Below are 8,676 nucleotides of genomic sequence, written 5' to 3' on the forward strand. Positions count from 1 at the left end.
GCCCATGATCTTTCCCTTGGGAAACAAGCCAAGTGCCTGGGAAAACGGAACCGTCTCCAGGAAATCCATGCTCATCTTCTTTGTGTAAAATCTATTGCTCAAGAAGGAGAAACTGTAGCATTTTTATTGACCTCTGGCTTTAATTGCCCCAAAAGGTTGTGGTGATGGCCTCAGTTTCCAGCTACAATCCATTGGATGGACAGCTGGCCCAGATACTTCGGGTCAGATTCCTAGCTAGAATTAGAGATTTCCACCAATCTGCCAGCTCTAGGAACACATTGAATCTGTTATTTCTTTTTTACTCTGTCATAGTTTTTTCTCATTGTCACCGATGATATGTACTGTGGTCTTAAAATATCCTTTATAATAGCAGCCCTCAACCTTTTTCGGGCCAGGGACCGGACCGTGAAGGGGGGGGGAGAGGGAGGCCTGGGGACAGGCGCACTGGCGGGTGCAAACGTGCATGCGCGGAGCTGCCATGCCTGTGCATTTGCGCTCGCTTCCTCAGCCAATCGCTCCTGATGCAGCAAGCACCGTGCTGTGGAGGGGAGAGGGAGGTGATGGTGCTGGCATGCTGGCTGGCGCAAAGGTGCAGGTGCGGAGCTGCCGCACCTGAGAGTTTGCAGCCGCCAGCACCCTGGCGCCCGCGTCTACCCCCCTGCAGCATGGCACTCTCGGGCCTGTGCATTTGCACCTGCTGGACCTAGGCTTGAGGAAATCGGCTGCTTCGTTGGCCGATCGATTCTGGTGTAGCAAACGCCGTGCTACAGGGAGGGGAGAGGGTGGCACCTCCCTGCCCCCTGCTGCGGCCCAGTACCAAGGGTTTCACGGCCCAGTACTGGTCCATGGCCCGGGGGTTGGGGATCTCTGCTTTATAACCCCCCCCTTTTTTTTAAGTCTTCAATTTGTGTGCAATCCCATCATCCTGTGCTGGGATACCAGAGAGGGGCTTTGGGCAATCTTTCCCTCCCCTGGTTGGGAGCATCCATCTTATGCAACCATCTAATCCAACCTCCTGCTCAATGCAGGATCAGCCTAAAGCATCCCTGAGAAATATCTGTGCAGCTGTTAATTGGAGACCACCAGTGAGGGCGAGCTCTCCGCCTCATATGGAAGCTGATTTGACTGCTGAACTACTCTGTGAATCACCTCTCCCCCCGGTAAAGAGCTGATGCCTGTTGCAAACCGTGGCTGAACCGTTCGACCAGAAGAGACCCTCTTGGATAGAACTGCTTCAGATACAGGTGGGGCTAAGAAGCTAGTCTTTATTGAAATGATCCATAAGGTGATGTAACATAAAACAATGCTGGGTGCAGGGGATGCATTGAGTTGGACAGGGATGGGTTGTTCCCCCCTCCCGGTAGGGGTTTTTATAAGGAGTTAGTTCAGGCGGGAAGAAGGGTTCACATAGGAAGAGGCTATTCATTCATTCATTCATTCATTCATTCATTCATTCATTCATTCATTCATTATTTCAATTTATATACCGCCTCATTTCCTAGGAAACCGCAGGAGTTCACAGAATAAAACATTAAAATTCAATAAAACCCCATAAAAACTCCATTTTCCAATAAAACAAGCAAGTAGTCAAAACACAAATAATCTATCCCATCCCACCTTGTTCAGACAGTTCAGATGGAGGCCGTGTCTTCTTCCACAGGAGTGAGTGGGTGCTGTTCTAATAGACTCCAGTAGACTTTGATAGACTTTGGGAAGGGGTCCTTGATGAAAACATCATCTATCCTGGCCTCAACCAAATGCTTGGTGGAAAAGCTGACTTACAGGCCCTGTGGTAAGCTGACAATTCCGACAGGGCCCTCAGCTCTTCTGAGAGCTCATTCCACCAGGTTGGGGCCAGGACCGAAAAGGCCCAGGCCTGGGTCGAGGCCAGGCGAACATCCCGAGGGCCTGGGATGACCAGTAAATTCATACCTGCAGAGCGGAGGGCCCTGTGGAGGGCATAAGCCACCAAGTGGTCCTGCAGATAAGTAGGATCTAAAGTAAGTATTGATCAAAAAGGCACAAATAGCTGGAGACATCTGGTCTGCCCTTACGGTTGTTCTTGGCAGTAAATTTCCAGCATCTCCCAAACAAACCAAGGACAAGTGGAGTGATAAGGGAGAGTTCTCAGAGTTCTCACAGCAGCGGTGGGAGAGCCGCCCTGAATCGTAAAGCTTGGCCAAAAGACCAGGGAAAGTTCAAAGAGGGGAAAGGGTGGTGGAGCTCAATAAGCTTCTAACTCAACTCTCCTGGCTCCGGCAGGAAGGCGGATATGACAATATCTTTCTACATGTAGTTTAAAGCCATTCCTGCAGGTCCTCTCCTCTGCTGCCAAAAGGAACTGCTCCCTGCCCTCCTCTAAAACTATTTATACACTGGGAACTTCACTGCCCCACCCCCCATCAGGAGCACAGATCGGGGGCTGATGAGGTGCACCAGGCCAAATGCTCCCCCATGTGGTTGCAGGAAGAGGAGGGGCAACCTGCCATAACTAAAACTGCAGCCTGCAGCCCAGCATGAAACCTCCAGTGCATAAACGGTCCAAGTGACAACCTTTCAAATACTTTAACAGAGTAATCATGTCCCCTTTTGATCTCCTCTTTGCCAGGCTGAACATTCCCAAATCTCCCAGCCTCTTCAGAGGGCTTGGTCTCCAGCCCAGATCATTGCTCCCCTCTGAAACCTGTCTATTTCATTCACATCCTTTTGGTAGTAAGGCCTCCTGACTGCACACAGTACTCCAGCTGTAGTCTGACCAATGTGGTACACAATGGGACTGGGGCATCTTGTGATTTGGATGTGCTGCACTCCAGCCCTCTAGATCTCCAGCGCTCTAAACTATATCAATATTTTACAGAATATGTCTTTGCAATGAATAAACCTATACAAATTGAAAAACTTGTCTCTTTTTATTATTATTTAGATTTATTACTCACCACTCCCAAACGGCTCGTGGCGGGTTACAACTGTCCAATATAAAACTCAGTAAAACCCCCAGACATAAAACATAACACAACCAGTCATAAAATCTATGATTCTATGAAAGGTGAAACCTGCAAATTACCACTCATACTGTCAAGCGCTGACAAAACTCACAACCAAAACTTCTATAAGAAGAAAGCTTTAATTGGCAGTAGATCAGATCACTATAACGTTCGAAGTCAAATCTGTTCACTACAAGAACAGCAGGCCCTTATCAATACTTTTCTCCTGCCCAAAACTTGAGCGTTCCCAAGGGAGGGGGGGAGCCCCTCACCCAGGTGCCATCCCAGGCTTCCTGCCAAGGTGTTGAAGTTAGCGCAGCCTTGGTCAGGCCAGCACCTCAGGCTAGCTGATAAGCTGTTTACAGGAACCGGGCAACATTGTTTCACAGTAGGGAGAATATGCAGTGTGAAAATGCAAGGATCAAAGCAATGGGGAATCAAAGGAAAACTACAAGCAGGGGCTTTGGTTACATGGGAACGTTTTGGTTACATGGGAACATTCCAACAAAGGCACAGCACAGACACAGCATACAAGATGGAGTCAGACAGGTTCACTGAACAGTAATCATGGCAGAGAGCAGGGACTGATCCTGACACATACTGCTCCATCCTGGAAGGGGCCCTATATAGATCTTCCTCACTGCACTGACCCTTGTTTTTCTTTTCATTTAATGTGAAGTTCCCAACTGAAGCTGTCTCTAGATGTGTCCCGTTTTCAAACTTTTCCTCTTTGGTTGTCCTCTCACAACTATTCGACTGGTATAATGTAAAGTTCTGCATTTAGGTAGGAAAAACCAAATACACCAATATAGGATGGGGGAGACGTGTCTTGGCAGTAGGATGTGCGAAAAGGATCTAGGAGTCTTAGTGGACCATACATAGAACATGAGTCAGCAGTGTGACTCGGTGGCTAAGAAGGCAAATGGGATTTTGGGCTGTATCAAACGGAGTATCGTGTCCAGATCACGGGAGGTGATGGTACCGCTTTACTCTGCTCTGGTTCGACCTCACTTGGAGTACTGTGTTCAGTTTTGGGCACCCCAGTTGAAGAGGGATGTTGACAAATTTGAGTGTGTCCAGAGGAGGGCAACAAAGATGGTGAGGGGTTTGGAGACCAAGACGTATGAAGAAAGGTCGAGGGAGCTTGATCTGTTTAGCCTGGAGAGGGGGCGACTGAGAGGGGATCTGATAACCATCTTCAAGTATATAAAAAGGTGCCATATGAAGGATGGAGCAGAGTTGTTCTCTCTTGCCGCAGAGAGACTGACCAGAATGAATGGGATGAAATTAATTCAAAAGAAATTACATCTAGAAGAAGAAGAAGAAGAGAAGAAGAGTTGGTTCTTATATGCCGCTTTTCCCTACCCGAAGGAAGCTCAAAGCGGCTTACAGTCACCTTTCCATTCCTCTCCCCACGACAGACACCCTGTGGGGTGGGTGAGGCTGAGAGAGCCCTGATATCACTGCTCGGTCAGAACAGTTTTATCAGTGCCGTGGCGAGCCCAAGGTCACCCAGCTGGGGGGAGCGCATCTGGGGGAGCGCAGAATCGAACCCGGCATGCCAGATTAGAAGTCCGCACTCCTAACCACTACACCATACTGGCTCTAAACACCTGGAAGACGTTCCTGACAGTTAGAGCGGTTCCTCAGTGGAACAGGCTTCCTCGGGAGGTGGTGGGTTCTCCATCTTTGGAGACTTTCAAACAGAGGCTGGATAGCCATCTGACAGAGAGGCTGATTCTGGGAAGGTTCAAGGGGGTGGCAGGTGACAGTGTGTGAGCGAGAAGGTTGTGAGTGTCCTGCATAGTGCAGGGGGTTGGACTAGATGACCCAGGAGGCAGCCGTGCTATGGCTCCTCTGCCACCGGCCACCACCGCCAACCGCCAACCGCCAGCTGCTACTGCTGCCTAGGTTGTGTATATATGAAGCTGCAAAGCTGCAGACCAGCGGTTCTCAACCATCATCAGTCCGCGAACCCAACTGCGGTGCTGGCGGCATCCACCAATCTGGTGACCCCACAGAAGGGGCCAGGAGACCCCATTTGTCATTGGGACCACAAGATTGTGAACCACTGATTCCAAGTGGGAATGTATAACACTTTAACTACGCAAAAGAATTCTTAATATGTGATCTGGCCAATGGAGATGCTTGTCTATAGACAGCCTAAGGGACAAGTTTCCTTAGCTGCTCAGTGTATAACTACAAACCGTCCCACTTTTCTTTGTGGTTACTCACCTGGAAGCTGGCAACCCTAGCTCTGTGAGGGCTTGCCGTGGAGCTTGGTGTGTGCCAGTTCCTTTCAGATTACAAATTGGTACCGACAATTTCCTCTCTGTGCACCATCTCTACTATGTCTTCTATGTCTTGGGGCATTAAGAAGTGTCAAGCTTGAAGAGAACTCACAACAGGCTTCTTAATTAAAGAAAGCTTTATTGGAAATTACTACAAGGCATAGGACTGAAAAGTCAAATCTGACTAGAGTACAGATTTGCCTCAGCTTATCAATACATTTCTCCCGCCCAAAACTTGACAGTTCCCAAGGGAGGGGAGCAAGAGAATAACCACATGTGTAAAGAAAACAGACATACATTCTCATAGCCTTGAAGAGGTGACAACAAACCCAGGCTCTTCCGAGAGGCCCCAAACATGAGATAAGATTATCCAAACAAATTGTTAACACTAGCAAAGATACAGGACCTGGGGCAGCCAGGCAAGCAATATAAAACCATATAACTGACATGGAGGGACTCAGGCTAATTTATGACAGGAATTCTACAATCCTGACATCCCTCCGCACTTAAAGAGACTCCCCCTCCTTTACCCTGCATCCACCGGGCGGGAGCAATCAGGGAATGCTCGGTGGAAAGCCCGGAGGAGGCGAGGAGCTTTTACATTCTCTGCCTCCACCCACTCTCTGTCCCCTGAAGGAAAATCTTTCCAATCCACCAAGTATTGGAGGCGACCCTTGTGTACACGAGAGTCCAATATTTGATTGACATCGTACTGGGTGTCTTTATCGATGTAGATTGGCACAGGCGTGGACAGGGGGGGGGTGCCACACATCCGGGACCGGAGCTCTTCGCAGCAGGCTGGAATGAAAAACCGGATGCACATTCCTGTAAGTTTTAGGCAGAGACAACTCTACAGTTACAGCGTTGATCAGTTTCACAATTGGAAAGGGCCCCACATATTTAGGACCCAATTTCTTGGACTTCTGTTGACAGCGCAGGTTTTTTGTTGACAAATAGGCAAGGTCTCCCACTTTCCAGGCGGGAGCAGGGGACCGTTTCTTGTCAGCTTGTTGTTTGTAAGCTTGTTTAGCAGCCTTAAGACTGGAAACAATGTCAGGCCAGCCTGCACTGATAGATGCAGCCCACCGGGTGACTTCTGGGGCTTCGGTGGATTTTAATTCCCAAGTGGGGGCTGCCACTAAGTCAGTCCCGTACACTATTTTGAACGGAGACACCCCTGTGGAAGCATGTGCCCCATTGTTATAGGCAAATTCAGCAAGAGAGCAACCCAATCGTCCTGCTGGTGGTTAATAAAACAGCGCAAATACTGTTCCAGAATCTGGTTCACTCTTTCGGTCTGGCCATTAGATTCAGGGTGATAGCCCGATGTCAAGGCTTGCTCCACCCCCAACAACCTCAGGAGCTCCCACCAGAACTTGGCAACGAACTGTGGCCCCCTATCTGTGAGAAGACGCCTCGGGATCCCATGTAGGCGTATTATGTGGTTTACAAACATGGAGGCCAATTTGGCCGCTGAGGGCAAGCCTGCACAGGGGATAAAATGGGCTTGCTTGGAAAACGCATCCACTACCACCCAGATCACTGATTTGCCCTGGCTGGGCGGCAAGTCTGTAATAAAGTCCATGGTGACATCAGACCAAGGGCAAGAGGGGGTGGGTAGGGGCTGCAGCAACCCTTTCTTCTTTCCCCCCGCGGGTTTGGAAACCAGGCAGGTGGGACACCCCTGCACATATTTTTCCACATCGGTCCGCAGTGTAGGCCACCAATAGTGTCTTCTGACCAGGTGCAGAGTTTTCACAAACCCAAAATGTCCGGTGGTTTTGGCATCATGACAAAGTTTCAAAACGTCCCCTCGCGCCTTGGCTGGGACATAAAGCCTTTCCCCTTTAAAAAACAGGCCCCCCTTCTCGATTAAGTCGGGGTGGAGAGAGGTGAACTCGGAGTCTTGAAGCACCTCCTTCTGGACCCACCCACCCGGGATTGAGTTTCCCGTCCTGGTTTGACTGCGCGTCACCGCGGCCATTCCCAGTTGGGCGGGAGTGAACACCGTGTCCACCAATGGGTCGCGTTTGCTGTTGTACTGGGGCAAGCGCGACAGGGCGTCTGCCAAAAAGTTCAGTTTGCCTGGCAGATGCTTGAGAGTAAAGTTGAAGCGAGAGAAAAACTCCGCCCACCGCATTTGCTTGGCAGAAAGCGAGCGGGGCTGTTTGAGCGCCTGAAGATTCTTATGGTCTGTCCAAACTACGAAGGGGATGGCGGACCCCTCTAACCAATGCCTCCAGGTAGCCAGGGCTAGTTTTACTGCGGCTGCCTCTTTTTCCCAAATTGCCCAATTTCGTTCCGCCCCAGAGAATTTCTTTGACAAATAAGCTAACGGGTGCAGCTTTCCATCCTCCCCCTCCTGTAGAATTACGGCCCCCATTGCCACATCCGAGGAATCTACTTGCACGGTGAATTGCTTAGTTGGGTCAGCATGAGCCAGTACGGGCTCAGACGTAAACAGGAGCTTCAGCTTCTCGAAGGCCTCCTGACACTGGGGGGTCCATCGGAGCGGGGCGCTTGGCCGACTTGCCGCTTTTCCCCCCTCCTTAGTTTTTAGCAAGTCAGTGAGAGGCAATGCCACCTTTGCAAAATTAGGGATGAATGTCCTGTAAAAGTTTGCAAATCCTAAGAAGCATTGTAATTGCCGCCGTGTGCGGGGCGGCTCCCAGGACAGCAAGTCACGCACTTTTCCTGGGTCCATCTCAATTCCAGCCTGGGAGACCCGGAAGCCCAAGAATTCCACCAAGTCCCGGTGAAACTCACACTTAGAAAGTTTAGCAAACAACTTGTGCTTCCGCAGACGGCGGAGCACTTCGCGGACCAACTTAGCAAGCTCATCCACATTTTCAGAGTACACCAAAATATCATCAATGTACACCAACACCCCCTGATACAATAAATCATGCATAATCTCATTAATCATGTTCATGAACACGCCCGGAGAGCCGGCTAAGCCAAAAGGCATTACGGTGTACTCAAATTGGCCCAAAGGGGTGTTAAAGGCGGTCAAATATTCATGCCCCTTCTTTATCCGGACCCGGTAGTAGGCTTCCCTCAAATCCAGCTTTGTAAAGATCCGGGCCCTTCCCAAATGTCCCAGCAGGTCCTTAATCAAAGGCAGGGGGTAGGCATTACAGGTGGAGACGGCATTCAGCCCCCTGTAGTCGGTGCAGAGGCGCAGAGAGCCGTCCTTCTTTTTCACAAAGAGGACCGGGGCCGCCAAAGGCGAGGTCGCTGGTCTGATAAATCCCCGGGCTAAGTTTTTGTCCAAGAACTCTCTAAGTTCCTTCATTTCCCTAGGACTCATTGAATATAGTTTGGCTTTAGGGAGAGGTTCCCCCTTCTTTAACTCGATAGCACAGTCCGTTTTTCGGTGGGGTGGGAGTTGATCGCACTCC

The sequence above is a fragment of the Paroedura picta genome, chromosome 1 (genome assembly GCF_049243985.1).
Source record: "Paroedura picta isolate Pp20150507F chromosome 1, Ppicta_v3.0, whole genome shotgun sequence".
In the NCBI taxonomy this organism is placed as follows: Eukaryota; Metazoa; Chordata; class Lepidosauria; order Squamata; family Gekkonidae; genus Paroedura; species Paroedura picta.